Source organism: Colius striatus, chromosome 8 (assembly GCF_028858725.1).
Source record: "Colius striatus isolate bColStr4 chromosome 8, bColStr4.1.hap1, whole genome shotgun sequence".
Classification (NCBI taxonomy): Eukaryota; Metazoa; Chordata; class Aves; order Coliiformes; family Coliidae; genus Colius; species Colius striatus.
In genome coordinates, this window is record NC_084766.1 from 228,782 (window position 1) to 248,927 (window position 20,146).

Consider the following 20,146-nt stretch of genomic DNA (forward strand, 5'->3'; position numbering starts at 1 on the left):
TATCAGCCAAATTCTGTAATTTTCAATAAGACCAGCATTAAATTCAGAGGAGTAGTCTAGTTACCAGGGACTAATTCTGTACCTCTAAGTCTGTGCACACTGTAAAACCAATCAAGTCTTCCAATTATCACTCAAATCCTTTCAGATTCAGAAAGCTACCTGTAATAAATTCAGAAGAATAGTGCAATTCTCAGACGAGAATACTATATCTTTATACTGTGTGCACAAAGTACATTCAACCAAGCCCTCCAATTATCAGCCAAATTCTGTAATTGTCAGATATATACAAGCATTGAATTCAGAGGAGTAGTCTAGTTACCAGAAACAAATTCTGTGTAAGTCTGTGCACACAGTAAAATCAATCAAGTCTTCCATTTATCAGTCAAATCCTTTCAGTTTCAGAAACCTACCTGTAATAAATTCAGAAGAACACTCCAATTCTCTGGAAAGAATTCTATATCTTTATACTGTGTGCACAAATTAAATTTAAACAAGCCCTCCAATTATCAGCCAAATTCTGTAACTTTCAGATGTATACCAGCATTAAATTCAGAGAAGTAGTCTAGTTATCAGGCACTAATTTGGTATGTCTAAGTCTGTGTACACTGTAAAATAAATCAAGTCTTCCAATTATCAGTCAAATCCTTGCAGATTCAGAAAGCTAATTCTAATAAATTCAGGGGAATACACCAATTCTCAAACAACATTTCTGTATCTTTATACTGTGTGCACAAAGTACATTCCACCAATCCCTCCAATTATCAGCCAAATTCTGTAACTTTCAGATATATACCAGCATTAAATTCAGAGGAATATTCTAGATATCAGGCACCAATTCTGTATGTCTAAGTCTGTGAACACTGTAAAATCAATCAAGTCTTCCAATTATCAGTCAAATCCCTTCACTTTCAGAATGCTACCTATAATAAATTCAGAATACACATATTCTCAGACAAGAAGTCTAAGTCATTATACTGTGTGCACAAAGTACATTAAACCAAGCCCTCCAATTATCAGCCAAATTCTGTAACTTTCAGATATATACTAGCATTCAATTCAGAGGAGTAGTCTAGTTATCAGGCACTGATTCTGTATGTCTAAGTCTGTGCACACTGTAAAATAAATCAGTTCTTCTAATTATCAGTCAAAACCTTTCAGTTTAAAAAGCTACCTGTAAAAAATTCAGAAGAATACTCCAATTCTCTGGAAAGAATTCTGTATCTTTACAATGTGTGCACAAAGTATATTTAAACAAGCCCTCCAATTATCAGCCAAATTCTGAAATTATCAGATATATACAAGCATTAAATTAACAGGAGTAGTCTAGTTATCAGATGCAATTTCTGTATGTCTAAATATGTCCACAATATAAAATCAGTCAAATCTTCCAATTATCAGTCGAATCCTTTCAGTTTCAGAAAGCTACCTGTAATAAACTCAGAAGAATATTCCAATTCTCTGGAAAGAATTCTGTACCTTTACACTGTGTGCACAAAGTACAGTTAAACAAGCCCTCCAATTATCAGCCAAATTCTTTAACTTTAAGATTAATACCAGCATTAAATTCAGAGGAATAGTGTAGTTATCAGGCATTAATTCTATATTTCTAAGTCTGTGCACAATGTAAAATCAATCAAGTCTTCCAATTATCAGTCAAATCCTTTCAGATTAAAAAGCTACCTGTTATAAATTCAAAAGAATACTCCAATTCTCTGGAAAGAATTCTATATCTTTATACTGTGTGCACAAATATATTCCACCAATCCCTCCAATTATCAGCCAAATTCTGTAACTTTCAGATATATACCAGCATTAAATTCACAGGAGTAGTTTACTTACCAGGCACAATTTCTGTATGTCTCAATCTGTGCACAATATAAAATCAGTCAAATCTTCCAATTATCACTCAAATCCTTGCAGTTTCAGAAAGGTACCTGTAATAAATTCAGAAGAATACTCCAATTCTCTGCAAAGAATTCTATATCTTTATACTCCGTGCACAAATTAAATTTAAACAAGCCCTCCAATTATCAGCCAAATTCTGTAACTTTCAGATGTATACCAGCATTAAATTCGGAAAAGTAGTCTAATCATGAGGCACTAATTTGGTATGTCTAAGTCTGTGTACACTGTAAAATGAATCAAGTCTTCCAATTATCAGTCAAATACTACCACTTTAAGAAAGCTATCTGTAATAAATTCAGAAGAATACTCCAATTCTCTGGAAAGAATTCTATATATTTATACTGTGTGCATAAATATATTCCACCAATCCCTCCAATTATCAGCCAAATTCTGTAATTTTCAGATATATACCAGCATTAAATTCACAGGAGTAGTTCAGTTATCAGGCACTAATTCTGTATGTCTAAGTCTGTGCACACTGTAAAATCAATCAAGTCTTCCAATTATCATTCAAATCCTTTCAGATTCAGAAAGCTACCTTTAAGAAATTCAGAAGAATACACCAATTCTCTGGAAAGAATTCTATATCTTTATACTGTGTGCACTAAGTACATTCAACCAAGCCCTCCAATTATCAGCCAAAGTCTGTAATTGTCAGATATATACAAGCATTAAATTCAGAGGAGTAGTCTAGTTACCAGAAAGAAATTCCGTGTAAGTCTGTGCATACAGTAAAATCAATCAAGTCTTCCATTTATCAGTCAAATCCTTTCAGTTTCAGAAACCTACCTTTAATACATTCAAAACAATACTCTAATTCTCTGGAAAGACTTCTATATCTTTATACTGTGTGCACAAAGTACAATTAAACAAGCCCTCCAATTATCAGCCAAATTCTGTAACTTTCAGATTTATACCAGCATTAAATTCAGAGAAGTAGTCTAGTTATCAGGCACTAATTCTGTATGTCTAAGTCTGTGTACACTGTAAAATCAATCAAGTCTTCCAATTATCAGTCAAATCCTTTCAGATTCAGAAAACTACCTGTAATAAATTCAGAAAAATACACCAATTCTCTGGAAAGAATTCTGTATCTTTTACACTGTGTGCACAAAATAGATTCCACCAAGCCCTCCAATTATCAGCCAAATTCTTTAACTTTCAGATATATACCTGCAATAAATTCAAAGGAGTAATCTAGTTATCAGGCAGTAATTCTGTATGTTTTATTGTGTACACACAGTAAATTCAAACATGGCCTCGAATTATCAGTCAAATCCTTTTCGTTTCAGAAAGTTACCTGTAATACATTCAGAAGAATATTCCAGGTCTTAGGTGAGAATTATGTATTTTTATACTGTGTGCACAAATTACATTCATCCAAGCCCTCCAACTATCAGTCAAATCCTTTCAGTTTCAGAAAGCTACCTGCAATAAATTAAGAAGAATACTCCAATTCTTAGACGAGAATTCTGTATTTTTGTACTGTGTGCACAAAGTATATTTCACCAAGACCTACAATTATGTTGGAGCCGTGCAGGTAATATTCACTCGAAGATGTAGAGCGTCTAAGTAATGCACGTGCAGAGACGTACAGGGGCAACGTAGTACAACCACCAGATTTGACATTAAGCCACCCTTCCTTTGCTAGCTACCTCCTTATATACTGCTTGGGTCCATGTCATCACCCAGGGCCCAATTGATTAACTTCCAGCACCTTTTTCTGAAGTAGCATGCCAGCTGCATTGACTTATCCCTTATATCTTTATTCAAACTGGCTGCTCCGAGCTACATCTCGGCCTGCAAATTATCAGCCAAAATCAGTAATTTTCAGATATATGTCAGAATTAAATTCACAATGGCAGTCTACTTATCAGACACAAATTCTGTACGTCTAAGTCTGTGCACACTGTAAAATCAATCAAGTCTTCCAATTATCACTCAAATCCTTTCAGTTTCAGAAACCTACCTGTAATAAATTCAGAATACTCCAATTCTCAGACAAGAAGTCTAAGTCATTATACTGTGTGCACAAACTACATTAAACCAAGCCCTCCAATTATCAGCCAAATTCTGTAGCTTTCAGATATATACCAGCATTAAATTCAGAGAAGTAGTCTAGTTATCAGGCGCTAATTCTATATTTCTAAGTCTATGCACAATGTAAAATCAATCAAGTCTTCCAATTATCAGTCAAATCCTTTCAGATTCAGAAACCTACCTGTAATAAATTCAGAAGAATACACCTATTCTCAAACAAGAAGTCTGTATCTTTATACTGTGTGCACAAATTAAATTTAAACAAGCCCTCCAATTATCAGCCAAATTCTGTAACTTTCAGATATATACCAGCATTAAATTCAGAGGAGTAGTCTAGATATCAGGCACTGATTCTGTATGTCTAAGTCTGTGCACACTGTAAAATCAATCAAGTCTTCTAATTATCAGTCAAATCCTTTCAGTTTAAAAAGCTACCTGTAATAAATTCAGAAGAATACTCCAGTTCTCTGGAAAGAATTCTGTATCTTTACACTGTGTGCACAAAGTATATTTAAACAAACCCTCCAATTATCAGCCAAATTCTGTAATTATCAGATATATACAAGCATTAAATTAACAGGAGTAGTCTAGTTACCACATGCAATTTCTGTATGTCTAAATCTGTGCACAATATACAATCAGTCAAATATTCCAATTATCAGTCGAATCCTTTCAGTTTCAGAAAGCTACCTGTAATAAATTCAGAAGAATACTCCAATTCTCTGGAAAGAATTCTGTATCTTTATACTGTGTGCACAAAGTACAATTAAACAAGCCCTCCAATTATCAGCCAAATTCTGTAACTTTCAGATATATACCAGCATTAAATTCAGAGGAGTAGTGTAGTTATCAGGCACTAATTCTATATTTCTAAGTCTATGCACAATGTAAAATCAATCAAGTCTTCCATTTATCAGTCAAATCCTTTTAGTTTCAGAAATCTACCTGTAATAAATTCAAAACAATACTCCAATTCTCTGGAAATAATTCTATATCTTTATACTGTGTGCACAAATATATTCCACCAAGCCCTCCAATTATCAGCCAAATTCTGTAACTTTCAGATATATACCAGCATTAAATTCAGAGGAATGATCTAGTTATCAGGCACCAATTCTGTATGTCTAAGTCTGTGCACACTGTAAAATCAATCAAGTCTTCCAATTATCACTCAAATCCTTTCACTTTCAGAAAGCTACCTGTAATAAATTCAGAAGAATACTCCAATTCTCTGCAAAGAATTCTATATCTTTATACTGTGTGCACAAAGTACATTTAAACAAGACCTCCAATTATCAGCCAAATTCTGTAACTTTCATATATATACCAGCATTTAATTCAGAGGAGTAGTCTAGTTATCAGGCACAAATTCTGTATGTCTAAATCTGTGCACAATGTAAAATCAATCAAGTCTTCTAATTATCAGTCAAATCCTTTCAGTTTAAAAAGCTACCTGTAATAAATTCAGAAGAATACTCCAATTCTCTGGAAAGAATTCTTTAAGTTTATAGTCCGTGCACAAAGTAAATTCAACCAAGCCCTCCAATTATTAGCCAAACTCTGTCACTTTCAGATATATTCCAGCATTAAGTTCAGAGGAGTAGTCTAGTTACCAGGGACTAATTCTGTATGTCCAAGTCTGTGCACACTGTAAAATCAATCAAGTCTTCCAATTATCACTCAAATCCTTTCAGTTTAAAAAGCTACCTGTAATAAACTCAGAATACTACTACAATTCTCTGGAAAGAATTCTATATCTTTATACTGTGTGCAAAAAGTACATTTAAACAAGTTCTCCAATTATCTGCCAAATTCTGTAACTTTCAGATATATACCAGAATTTAATTCAGAGGAGTAGTCTAGTCATCAGGGACTAATTCTGTATGTCTAAGTCTGTGCACAATGTAAAATCAATCAAGTCTTCTAATTATCAGTCAAATCCTTTCAGTTTAAAAAGCTACCTGTAATAAATTCAGAAGAATACTCCAATTCTCTGGAAAGAATTCTGTATCTTTATACTGTGTGCACAAATATATTCCACCAAGCCCTCCAATTATCAGCCAAATTCTGCAATTTTCAGATATATACCAGCATTAAATTCAGAGGAGTAGTCTAGTTATCAGGCACAAATTCTGTATGTCTAAGTCTGTGCACACTGTAAAATCAATCAAGTTTTCCAATTATCACTCAAATCCTTTCAGTTTCAGAAAGCTACCTGTAATAAATTCAGAAGAATACTCCAATTCTCTGGAAAGAATTCTATATCTTTATACTGTGTGCACAAATTAAATTTAAACAAGACCTCCAATTATCAGCCAAATTCTGTAACTTTCAGATATATACCAGCATTAAATTCAGAGGAGTAGTCTAGTTATGAGGCACTAATTCTGAATGTCTAAGTCTGTGCACACTGTAAAATCAATCAAGTCTTCCAATTATCACTCAAATCCTTTCAGTTTCAGAAAGCTACCTGTAATAAATTCAGAAGAATACTCCAATTCTCTGCAAAGAATTCTATATCTTTATACTGTGTGCACAAAGTACATTTAAACAAGACCTCCAATTATCTGCCAAATTCTGTAACTTTCAGATATATACCAGCATTAAATTCAGAGAAGTCTAGTTATCAGGCACAAATTCTGTATCTCTAAGTCTGTGTACACTGTAAAATCAATCAAGTCTTCCAAATATCACTCAAATCTTTCAGATTCAGAAAGCTACCTGTACTAAATTCAGAAGAATACTACAATTCTCTGGAAAGAATTCTGTATCTTTATACTGTGTGCACAAAGTACATTTAAAAAAGCCCTCCAATTACCAGACAAATTCTGTAACTTTCAGATATATACCAGCATTATATTCAGAGGAGTAGTTTAGTTACGAAGCTGTAATTCTGCATGTCTAAGTCTGTGCACACTGTAAAATCAATCAAGTCTTCCAATTATCAGTCAGATCCTTTCAGATTCAGAAAGCTACCTGTAATAAATTCAGAAGAATACTCCAATTCTCAGACGAGAATTCTGTATCTTTATACTGTGTGCAAAAAGTACATTCAACCAAGCCCTCCAATTATCAGCCAAATTCTGTAAATTTCAGATGTATTCCAGCATTAAATTCAGAGGAGTAGTCTAGTTATCAGGAAAAAATTCTGTATGTCTAAGTCTGTGCACACTGTAAAATCAATCAAGTCTTCCAATTATTACTGAAATCCTTTCAGTTTCAGAAAGCTACCTGTAATAAATTCAGAAGAATACTCCAATTTTCTGGAAAGAATTCTTTACCTCTATACTCCGTGTACAAAGTACATTCAACCAAGCCCTCCAATTATTAGCCAAACTCTGTCACTTTCAGATATATTCCAGCATTAAATTCAGAGGAGTAGTCTAGTTATCAAGCACAAATTCTGTATGTCTAAGTCTGTGGACACTGTAAAGTCAATCAACTCTTCCAATTATCACTCAAATCCTTGCAGTTTCAGAAAGCTCCCTGTAATAAATTCAGAAGAATACACCAATTCTCTGGAAAGAATTCTATATCTTTATACTGTGTGCACAAAGTACAATTAAACAAACCCTCCAATTATGAGCCAAATTCTGTAACTTTCAGATATATTCCAGCATTAAATTCACAGTAGTAGTCTAGTCATCAGGCACACATTCTTTATGTGTAAATCTCTGCACACTGTAAAATCAATCAAGTCTTCCAATTATCACTCAAATCCTTTCAGTTTCAGAAACCTACCTGTAATAAATTCAGAAGAATACTCCAATTCTCTGCAAAGAATTCTATATCTTTATACTGTGTGCAAAAAGTACATTTAAACAAGACCTGCAATTATCAGTGAAATTCTGTAAATTTCAGATATATACCAGCATTAAATTCACAGTAGTAGTCTAGTTACAAGATGCAATTTCTGTATGTCTAAATCTGTGCACAATATAAAATCAGTCAAATCTTCCAATTATCAGTCGAATCCTTTCAGTTTCAGAAAGCTACCTGTAATAAATTCAGAAGAATACTCCAATACTCAGACAAAAAGTCTGAATCTGTCTACCGTGTGCACAAATTTCATTACACCAAGCTCTCCAATTATCAGCTAAATTGTGTAACTTCAAGATATATGCCAGCATTCAATTCACAGGAGCAGTCTAGTTGTCAGGCACTAATATGCTATGACTAAGTCTGTATATACTATAAAATCAATCAAGTCTTCTAATTATCAGTGAAATCATATATTTTAAGAAAGCTACCTGTAATAAATTCAAAAGAATTCTCCAATTCTCTTTAAAAAATTCTATATCTTTATACTGTGTGCAAACATTAAATTTAAACACATTCCAATTATCAGCCAAATTCTGTAACTTTCAGATATATACCAGCATTAAATTCACAAGAGTACTCTAGTTACCAGATACAATTTCTGTATGTCTAAATCTGTGCACACTGTAAAAACAATCAAATCTTCCAATTATCAGTCGAATCCTTTCCGTTTCAGAAAGCTACCTGTAATAAATTCAGAAGAATACTCCAATTCTCTGGAAAGAATTCTGTATCTTTATACTGTGTGCACATATTAAATTTAAACAAGCCCTCCAATTATCAGCCAAATTCTGTAACTTTCAGATATATACCAGCATTAAATTCAGAGGAGTAGTCTAGTCATCAGGGACTAATTCTGTATGTCTAAGTCTGTGCACAATGTAAAATCAATCAAGTCTTCTAATTATCAGTCAAATCCTTTCAGTTTCAGAAAACTACCTGTAATAATTTAAGAAGAATACTCCAATTCTCTGGAAATAATTCTATATCTTTATACTGTGTGCACAAATATATTCCACCAAGCCCTCCAATTATCAGCCAAATTCTGCAATTTTCAGATATATACCAGCATTAAATTCAGAGGAGTAGTCTAGTTATCAGGCACAAATTCTGTATGTCTAAGTCTGTGCACACTGTAAAATCAATCAAGTCTTCCAATTATCACTCAAATCCTTTCAGTTTCAGAAAGCTACCTGTAATAAATTCAGAATACTCCAATTCTCAGACAAGAAGTCTAAGTCATTATACTGTGTGCACAAAGTACATTAAACCAAGCCCTCCAATTATCAGCCAAATTCTGTAACTTTCAGATGTATACCAGCATTAAATTCAGAGGAGTAGTCTAGTTATCAGGCACAAATTCTGTATGTTTTCATCTGTGTATACTGTGAAATCAATCAAGTCTTCCAATTATCAGTCAAATCCTTTCAGTTTCAGAAATCTACCTGTAATAAATTGAAAAGAATACTCCAATTCTAATACGAGAATTCTGTATCTTTATACTGTGTGCACAAAGTACATTGAACCAAGCCCTCCAATTATAAGCCAAATTCTGTAACTTTCAGATATATACCAGCATTAAATTCAGAGGAGTAGTCTAGTTACCAGGAACAAATTCTGTACATCTAAGTCTGTGCACACTGTAAAATCAATCAAGTCTTCCAATTATCACTCAAATCCTTTCAGTTTAAAAAGCTACCTGTAATAAACTCAGAAGAATACTCCGATTCTCTGGAAAGAATTCTATATATTTCTACTGTGTGCACAAAGTACATTTAAACAAGTCCTCCAATTATCTGCCAAATTCTGTAACTTTCAGATATATACCATCATTAAATTCAGAGAAGTCTAGTTATCAGGCACAAATTCTGTATCTCTAAGTCTGTGTACACTGTAAAATCAATCAAGTCTTCCAAATATCACTCAAATCTTTCAGATTCAGAAAGCTACCTGTACTAAATTCAGAAGAATACTACAATTCTCTGGAAAGAATTCTGTATCTTTACACTGTGTGCACAAAGTACATTTAAACAAGCCCTCCAATTACCAGACAAATTCTGTAACTTTCAGATATATACCAGCATTAAATTCAGAGGAGTAGTTTAGTTACGAAGCTGTAATTCTGCATGTCTAAGTCTGTGCACACTGTAAAATCAATCAAGTCTTCCAATTATCACTCAAATCCTTGCAGTTTCAGAAAGCTCCCTGTAATAAATTCAGAAGAATACACCAATTCTCTGGAAAGAATTCTATATCTTTATACTGTGTGCACAAAGTACAATTAAACAAACCCTCCAATTATCAGCCAAATTCTGTAACTTTCAGATATATACCAGCATTCAATTCAGAGAAGTAGTCTATTTACCAGGCACAAATTCCGTATCTCTAAGTCTGTGCACACTGTAAAATCAATCAAGTCTTCCAATTATCAGTCAAATCCTTTCAGTTTCAGAAATCTACCTGTAATAAATTGAAAAGAATACTCCAATTCTAATACGAGAATTCTGTATCTTTATACTGTGTGCACAAAGTACATTGAACCAAGCCCTCCAATTATAAGCCAAATTCTGTAACTTTCAGATATATACCAGCATTAAATTCAGAGGAGTAGTCTAGTTACCAGGAACAAATTCTGTACATCTAAGTCTGTGCACACTGTAAAATCAATCAAGTCTTCCAATTATCACTCAAATCCTTTCAGTTTAAAAAGCTACCTGTAATAAACTCAGAAGAATACTCCGATTCTCTGGAAAGAATTCTATATATTTCTACTGTGTGCACAAAGTACATTTAAACAAGTCCTCCAATTATCTGCCAAATTCTGTAACTTTCAGATATATACCATCATTAAATTCAGAGAAGTCTAGTTATCAGGCACAAATTCTGTATCTCTAAGTCTGTGTACACTGTAAAATCAATCAAGTCTTCCAAATATCACTCAAATCTTTCAGATTCAGAAAGCTACCTGTACTAAATTCAGAAGAATACTACAATTCTCTGGAAAGAATTCTGTATCTTTACACTGTGTGCACAAAGTACATTTAAACAAGCCCTCCAATTACCAGACAAATTCTGTAACTTTCAGATATATACCAGCATTAAATTCAGAGGAGTAGTTTAGTTACGAAGCTGTAATTCTGCATGTCTAAGTCTGTGCACACTGTAAAATCAATCAAGTCTTCCAATTATCACTCAAATCCTTGCAGTTTCAGAAAGCTCCCTGTAATAAATTCAGAAGAATACACCAATTCTCTGGAAAGAATTCTATATCTTTATACTGTGTGCACAAAGTACAATTAAACAAACCCTCCAATTATCAGCCAAATTCTGTAACTTTCAGATATATACCAGCATTCAATTCAGAGAAGTAGTCTATTTACCAGGCACAAATTCCGTATCTCTAAGTCTGTGCACACTGTAAAATCAATCAAGTCTTCCAATTATCAGTCAAATCCTTTCAGTTTCAGAAATCTACCTGTAATAAATTCAAAAGAATACTCCAATTCTCATACGAGAATTCTGTATCTTTATACTGTGTGCACAAAGTACATTGAACCAAGCCCTCCAATTATAAGCCAAATTCTGTAACTTTCAGATATATACCAGCATTAAATTCAGAGGAGTAGTCTAGTTACCAAGAACAAATTCTGTACATCTAAGTCTGTGCACACTGTAAAATCAATCAAGTATTCCAATTATCACTCAAATCCTTTCAGTTTAAAAAGCTACCTGTAATAAACTCAGAAGAATACTCCAATTCTCTCGAAAGAATTCTATATCTTTATACTGTGTGCAAAAAGTACATTTAAACAAGCCCTGCAATTATCAGCCAAATTCTGTAAATTTCAGATATATACCAGCATTAAATTCACAGTAGTAGTCTAGTTACAAGATGCAATTTCTGTATGTCTAAATCTGTGCACAATATAAAATCAGTCAAATCTTCCAATTATCAGTCGAATCCTTTCAGTTTCAGAAAGCTACCTGTAATAAATTCAGAAGAATACTCCAATACTCAGACAAAAAGTCTGAATCTTTCTACCGTGTGCACAAATTTCATTACACCAAGCTCTCCAATTATCAGCTAAATTGTGTAACTTCAAGATATATGCCAGCATTCAATTCACAGGAGCAGTCTAGTTGTCAGGCACTAATATGCTATGACTAAGTCTGTATATACTGTAAAATCAATCAAGTCTTCTAATTATCAGTGAAATCATTTATTTTAAGAAAGCTACCTGTAATAAATTCAAAAGAATTCTCCAATTCTCTTTAAAAAATTCTATATCTTTATACTGTGTGCAAAACATTAAATTTAAACACATTCCAATTATCAGCCAAATTCAGTAACTTTCAGATATATACCAGCATTAAATTCACAAGAGTACTCTAGTTACCAGATACAATTTCTGTATGTCTAAATCTGTGCACACTGTAAAAACAATCAAATCTTCCAATTATCAGTCGAATCCTTTCCGTTTCAGAAAGCTACCTGTAATAAATTCAGAAGAATACTCCAATTCTCTGGAAAGAATTCTGTATCTTTATACTGTGTGCACATATTAAATTTAAACAAGCCCTCCAATTATCAGCCAAATTCTGTAACTTTCACATATATACCAGCATTAAATTCAGAGAAGTAGTCTAGTTATCAGGCACTAATTCTATATTTCTAAGTCTATGCACAATGTAAAATCAATCAAGTCTTCCAATTATCAGTCAAATCCTTTCAGATTCAGAAACCTACCTGTAATAAATTCTGAAGAATACACCAATTCTCAAACAAGAAGTCTGTATCTTTATACTGTGTGCACATATTAAATTTAAACAAGCCCTCCAATTATCAGCCAAATTCTGTAACTTTCGCATATATTCCAGCATTAAATTCAGAGAAGTAGTCTAGTTATCAGGCACTAATTTTGTATGTCTAAGTCTATGCACAATGTAAAATCAATCAAGTCTTCCAAATATCAGTCAAATCCTTTCAGATTCAAAAAGCTACCTGTAATAAATTCAGAAGAATACACCAATTCTCAAACAACAAGTCTGAATCTTTATACTTTGTGCACAAAGTACATTCAACAAAGCCCTCCAATTATCAGCCAAATTTTGTAACTTTCAGATATATACCAGCATTAAATTCAGAGGAGTAGTCTAGTTATCAGGCACTGATTCTGTATGTCTAAGTCTGTGCACACTGTAAAATCAATCAAGTCTTCTAATTATCAGTCAAATCCTTTCAGTTTAAAAAGCTACCTGTTATAAATTCAGAAGAATACTCCAATTCTCTGGAAAGAATTCTTTACCTTTATACTCCGTGCACAAAGTACATTCAACCAAGCCCTCCAATTATTAGCCAAACTCTGTCACTTTCAGATATATTCCAGCATTAAGTTCACAGGAGTAGTCTAGTTACCAGGGACTAATTCTGTATGTCCAAGTCTGTGCACACTGTAAAATCAATCAAGTCTTCCAATTATCACTCCAATACTTTCAGATTCAGAAACCTACCTGTAATAAATTCAGAAGAATACACCAATTCTCAAACAAGAAATCTGTATCTTTATACTGTGTGCACAAATTAAATTTAAATAAGCCCTCCAATTATCAGCCAAATTCTGTAACTTTCAGATATATACCAGCATTAAATTCAGAGAAGTAGTCTAGTTATCAGGCACTAATTCTGTATGTCTAAGTCTGTGTACACTGTAAAATCAATCAAGTCTTCCAATTATCAGTCAAATCATTTCAGTTTCAGAAAGCTACCTGTAATAAATTCAGAATACTCCAATTCTCAGACAGAAGTCTAAGTCATTATACTGTGCGCACAAAGTACATTAAACCAAGCCCTCCAATTATCAGCCAAATTCTGTAACTTTCAGATGTATACCAGCATTAAATTCAGAGGAGTAGTCTAGTTATCAGGCACAAATTTTGTATGTTTACATCTGTGTACACTGTGAAATCAATCAAGTCTTCCAATTATCACTCAAATCCTTTCAGTTTCAGAAACCTACCTTTAATAAATTCAAAAGAATACTCCAATTCTCTGGAAAGAATTCTATATCTTTATACTGTGTGCACTAAGTACATTCAACCAAGCCCTCCAATTATCAGCCAAATTCTGTAACTTTCAGATATATACCAGCATTAAATTCAGAGGAGTAGTCTAGTTACCAGGCACAAATTCTGTACATCTAAGTCTGTGCACACTGTAAAATCAATCAAGTCTTCCAATTATCAGTCAAATCCTTTCAGATTCAGAAAGCTACCTGTACTAAATTCAGAAGAATACTACAATTCTCTGGGAAGAATTCTGTATCTTTATACTGTGTGCACAAAGTACATTTAAACAAGCCCTCCAATTACCAGACAAATTCTGTAACTTTCAGATATATACCAGCATTATATTCAGAGGAGTAGTTTAGTTACGAAGCTGTAATTCTGCATGTCTAAGTCTGTGCACACTGTAAAATCAATCAAGTCTTCCAATTATCAGTCAGATCCTTTCAGATTCAGAAAGCTACCTGTAATAAATTCAGAAGAATACTCCAACTCTCAGACGAGAATTCTGTATCTTTATACTGTGTGCAAAAAGTACATTCAACCAAGCCCTCCAATTATCAGCCAAATTCTGTAAATTTCAGATGTATTCCAGCATTAAATTCAGAGGAGTAGTCTAGTTATCAGGAAAAAATTCTGTATGTCTAAGTCTGTGCACACTGTAAAATCAATCAAGTCTTCCAATTATCAGTCAAATCCTTTCACTTTCAGAAAGCTACCTGTAATAAATTCAGAAGAATACACCAATTCTCTGGAAAGAATTCTATATCTTTATACTGTGTGCACAAAGTACAATTAAACAAACCCTCCAATTATGAGCCAAATTCTGTAACTTTCAGATATATACCAGCATTAAATTCACAGTAGTAGTCTAGTCATCAGGCACACATTCTTTATGTGTAAATCTCTGCACACTGTAAAATCAATCAAGTCTTCCAATTATCAGTCAAATGTTTTCAGTTTTAGAAAGTTACCTGTCATAAATTCAGAAGAATACTCCAATTCTCTGGAAAGAATTCTGTATCTTTTACACTGTGTGCACAAAATAGATTCCACCAAGCCCTCCAATTATCAGCCAAATTCTGTAACTTTCAGATATATACCTGCATTAAATTCAAAGGAGTAATGTGGTTATCAGGCACTGATTCTGTATGTTTTATTGTGTACACACAGTAAATTCAAACATGGCCTCGAATTATCAGTCAAATCCTTTTAGTTTCAGAAAGTTACCTGTAATACATTCAGAAGAATATTCCAGGTCTTAGATGAGAATTATGTATTTTTACACTGTGTGCACAAATTACATTCATCCAAGCCCTCCAACTATCAGTCAAATCCTTTCAGTTTCAGAAAGCTACCTGCAATAAATTAAGAAGAATACTCCAATTCTTAGACGAGAATTCTGTATTTTTGTACTGTGTGCACAAAGTATATTTCACCAAGACCTCCAATTATGTTGGAGCCGTGCAGGTAATATTCACTCGAAGATGTAGAGAGTCTAAGTAATGCATGTGCAGAGACGTACAGGGGCAACGTAGTACAACCACCAGATTTGACATTAAGCCACCCTTCCTTTGCTAGCTACCTCCTTATATACTGCTTGGGTCCATGTCATCACCCAGGGCCCAATTGATTAACTTCCAGCACCTTTTTCTGAAGTAGCATGCCAGCTGCATTGACTTATCCCTTATATCTTTATTCAAACTGGCTGCTCCGAGCTACATCTCGGCCTGCAAATTATCAGCCAAAATCAGTAATTTTCAGATATATGTCAGAATTAAATTCACAATGGCAGTCTACTTATCAGGCACAAATTCTGTATGTCTAAGTCTGTGCACACTGTAAAATCAATCAAGTCTTCCAATTATCAGTCAAATCCCTTCAGTTTCAGAAACCTACCTGTAATAAATTCAGAAGAATACTCCAATTCTCTGGAAAGAATTCTATATCTTTATACTGTGTGCACAAATTAAATTTAAACAAGACCTCCAATTATCAGCCAAATTCTGTCACTTTCAGATATATACCAGCATTAAATTCAGAGGAGTAGTCTAGTTATGAGGCACTAATTCTGAATGTCTAAGTCTGTGCACACTGTAAAATCAATCAAGTCTTCCAATTATCACTCAAATCCTTTCAGTTTCAGAAAGCTACCTGTAATAAATTCAGAAGAATACTCCAATTCTCTGCAAAGAATTCTATATCTTTATACTGTGTGCACAAAGTACATTTAAACAAGACCTCCAATTATCAGTGAAATTCTGTAAATTTCAGATATATACCAGCATTAAATTCACAGTAGTAGTCGAGTTACAAGATGCAATTTCTGTATGTCTAAATCTGTGCACAATATAAAATCAGTCAAATCTTCCAATTATCAGTCGAATCCTTTCAGTTTCAGAAAGCTACCTGTAATAAATTCAGAAGAATACTCCAATACTCAGACAAAAAGTCTGAATCTTTCTACCGTGTGCACAAATTTCATTACACCAAGCTCTCCAATTATCAGCTAAATTGTGTAACTTCAAGATATATGCCAGCATTCAATTCACAGGAGCAGTCTAGTTGTCAGGCACTAATATGCTATGACTAAGTCTGTATATACTGTAAAATCAATCAAGTCTTCTAATTATCAGTGAAATCATTTATTTTAAGAAAGCTACCTGTAATAAATTCAAAAGAATTCTCCAATTCTCTTTAAAAAATTCTATATCTTTATACTGTGTGCAAACATTAAATTTAAAAACATTCCAATTATCAGCCAAATTCTGTAACTTTCAGATATATACCAGCATTAAATTCACAAGAGTACTCTAGTTAGCAGATAGAATTTCTCTATGTCTAAATCTGTGCACACTGTAAAAACAATCAAATCTTCCAATTATCAGTCGAATCCTTTCCGTTTCAGAAAGCTACCTGTAATAAATTCAGAAGAATACTCCAATTCTCTGGAAAGAATTCTGTATCTTTATACTGTGTGCACATATTAAATTTAAACAAACCCTCCAATTATCAGCCAAATTCTGTAACTTTCAGATATATTCCAGCATTAACTTCAGAGAAGTAGTCTAGTTATCAGGCACTAATTCTATATTTCTAAGTCTATGCACAATGTAAAATCAATCAAGTCTTCCAATTATCAGTCAAATCCTTTCAGATTCAGAAACCTACCTGTAATAAATTCAGAAGAATACACCAATTCTCAAACAAGAAGTCTGTATCTTTATACTGTGTGCACAAATTAATTTTAAACAAGCCCTCCAATTATCAGCCAAATTCTGTAACTTTCAGATATATACCAGCATTAAATTCAGAGGAGTAGTCTAGTTATCAGGCACTAATTTGGTATGTCTAAGTCTGTGCACACTGTAAAATCAATCAAGTCTTCCAAATATCAGTCAAATCCTTTCAGATTCACAAAGCTACCTGTAATAAATTCAGAAGAATACACCAATTCTCAAACAACAAGTCTGAATCTTTATACTTTGTGCACAAAGTACATTCAACAAAGCCCTCCAATTATCAGCCAAATTTTGTAACTTTCCGATATATACCAGCATTTAATTCAGAGGAGTAGTCTAGTTACCAGATGCAATTTCTGTATGTCTAAATCTGTGCACAATATACAATCAGTCAAATCTTCCAATTATCAGTCGAATCCTTTCAGTTTCAGAAAGCTACCTGTAATAAATTCAGAAGAATACTCCAATTCTCTGGAAAGAATTCTGTATCTTTACACTGTGTGCACAAAGTACAATTAAACAAGCCCTCCAATTATCAGCCAAATTCTGTAACTTTCAGATATATACCAGCATTAAATTTAGAGGAGTAGTGTAGTTATCAGGCACTAATTCTATATTTCTAAGTCTATGCACAATGTACAATCAATCAAGTCTTCCATTTATCAGTCAAATCCTTTCAGTTTCAGAAACCTACCTGTAATAAATTCAAAACAATACTCCAATTCTCTGGAAATAATTCTATATCTTTATACTGTGTGCACAAATATATTCCACCAAGCCCTCCAATTATCAGCCAAATTCTGTAAATTTCAGATATATACCAGCATTAAATTCAGAGGAATAATCTAGTTATCAGGCACCAATTCTGTATGTCTAAGTCTGTGCACACTGTAAAATCAATCAAGTCTTCAAATTATCAGTCAAATCCTTTCAGTTTCAGAAAGCTACCTGTAATAAATTCAGAATACTCCAATTCTCAGACAAGAAGTCTAAGTCATTATACTGTGTGCACAAAGTACATTAAACCAAGCCCTCCAATTATCAGCCAAATTCTGTAACTTTCATATATATACCAGCATTTAATTCAGAGGAGTAGTCTAGTTATCAGGCACAAATTCTGTATGTCTAAGTCTGTGCACAATGTAAAATCAATCAAGTCTTCTAATTATCAGTCAAATCCTTTCAGTTTAAAAAGCTACCTGTAATAAATTCAGAAGAATACTCCAATTCTCTGGAAAGAATTCTTTACCTTTATACTCCGTGCACAAAGTACATTCAACCAAGCCCTCCAATTATTAGCCAAACTCTGTCACTTTCAAATATATTCCAGCATTAAGTTCACAGGAGTAGTCTAGTTACCAGGGACTAATTCTGTATGTCCAAGTCCGTGCACACTGTAAAATCAATCAAGTCTTCCAATTATCACTCCAATCCTTTCAGATTCAGAAACCTACCTGTAATAAATTCAGAAGAATACACCAATTCTCAAACAAGAAGTCTGTATCTTTATACTGTGTGCAGAAATTAAATTTAAATAAGCCCTCCAATTATCAGCCAAATTCTATAACTTTCAGATATATACCAGCATTAAATTCAGAGAAGTAGTCTAGTTATCAGGCACTAATTTAGTATGTCTAAGTCTGTGTACACTGTAAAATCAATCAAGTCTTCCAATTATCAGTCAAATCCTTTCAAATTCAGAAAGCTACCTCTAATAAATTCAGAAGAATACTCCAATTCTCTGGAAAGAATTCTGTATCTTTATACTGTGTGCACATATTAAATTTAAACAAGCCCTCCAATTATCAGCCAAATTCTGTAACTTTCACATATATACCAGCATAAAATTCAGAGGAATAGTGTAGTCATCAGGGACTAATTCTGTATGTCTAAGTCTGTGCACACTGTAAAATCAATCAAGTCTTCTAATTATCAGTCAAATCCTTTCAGTTTCAGAAAGCTACCTGTAATAAATTCAGAATACTCCAATTCTCAGACAAGAAGTCTAAGTCATTATACTGTGTGCACAAAGTACATTAAACCAAGCCCTCCAATTATCAGCCAAATTCTGTAACTTTCAGATGTATACCAGCATTAAATTCAGAGGAGTAGTCTAGTTATCAGGCACAAATTCTGTATGTTTACATCTGTGTACACTGTGAAATCAATCAAGTCTTCCAATTATCAGTCAAATCCTTTCAGTTTCAGAAATCTACCTGTAATAAATTCAAAAGAATACTCCAATTCTCATACGAGAATTCTGTATCTTTATACTGTGTGCACAAAGTACATTGAACCAAGCCCTCCAATTATAAGCCAAATTCTGTAACTTTCAGATATATACCAGCATTAACTTCAGAGGAGTAGTCTAGTTACCAGGAACAAATTCTGTACATCTAAGTCTGTGCACACTGTAAAATCAATCAAGTCTTCCAATTATCACTCAAATCCTTTCAGTTTAAAAAGCTACCTGTAATAAATTCAGAAGAATACTCCAGTTCTCTGGAAAGAATTCTGTATCTTTACACTGTGTACACAAAGTATATTTAAACAAGCCCTCCAATTATCAGCCAAATTCTGTAATTATCAGATATATACAAGCATTAAATTAACAGGAGTAGTCTAGTTACTAGATGCAAGTTCTGTATGTCTAAATCTGTGCACAATATACAACCAGTCAAATCTTCCAATTATCAGTCGAATCCTTTCAGTTTCAGAAAGCTACCTGTAATAAATTCAGAAGAATACTCCAATTCTCTGGAAAGAATTCTATATCTTTATACTGTGTGCACAAATATATTCCACCAAGCCCTCCAATTATCAGCCAAATTCTCTAAATTTCAGATATATACCAGCATGAAATTCAGAGGAATAATCCAGTTATCAGGCACATATTCTGTATGTCTAAGTCTGTGCACACTGTAAAATCAATCAAGTCTTCCAATTATCAGTCAAATCCTTTCAGTTTCAGAAAGCTACCTGTAATAAATTCAGAATACTCCAATTCTCAGACAAGAAGTCTAAGTCATTATACTGTGTGCACAAAGTACATTAAACCAAACCCTCCAATTATCAGC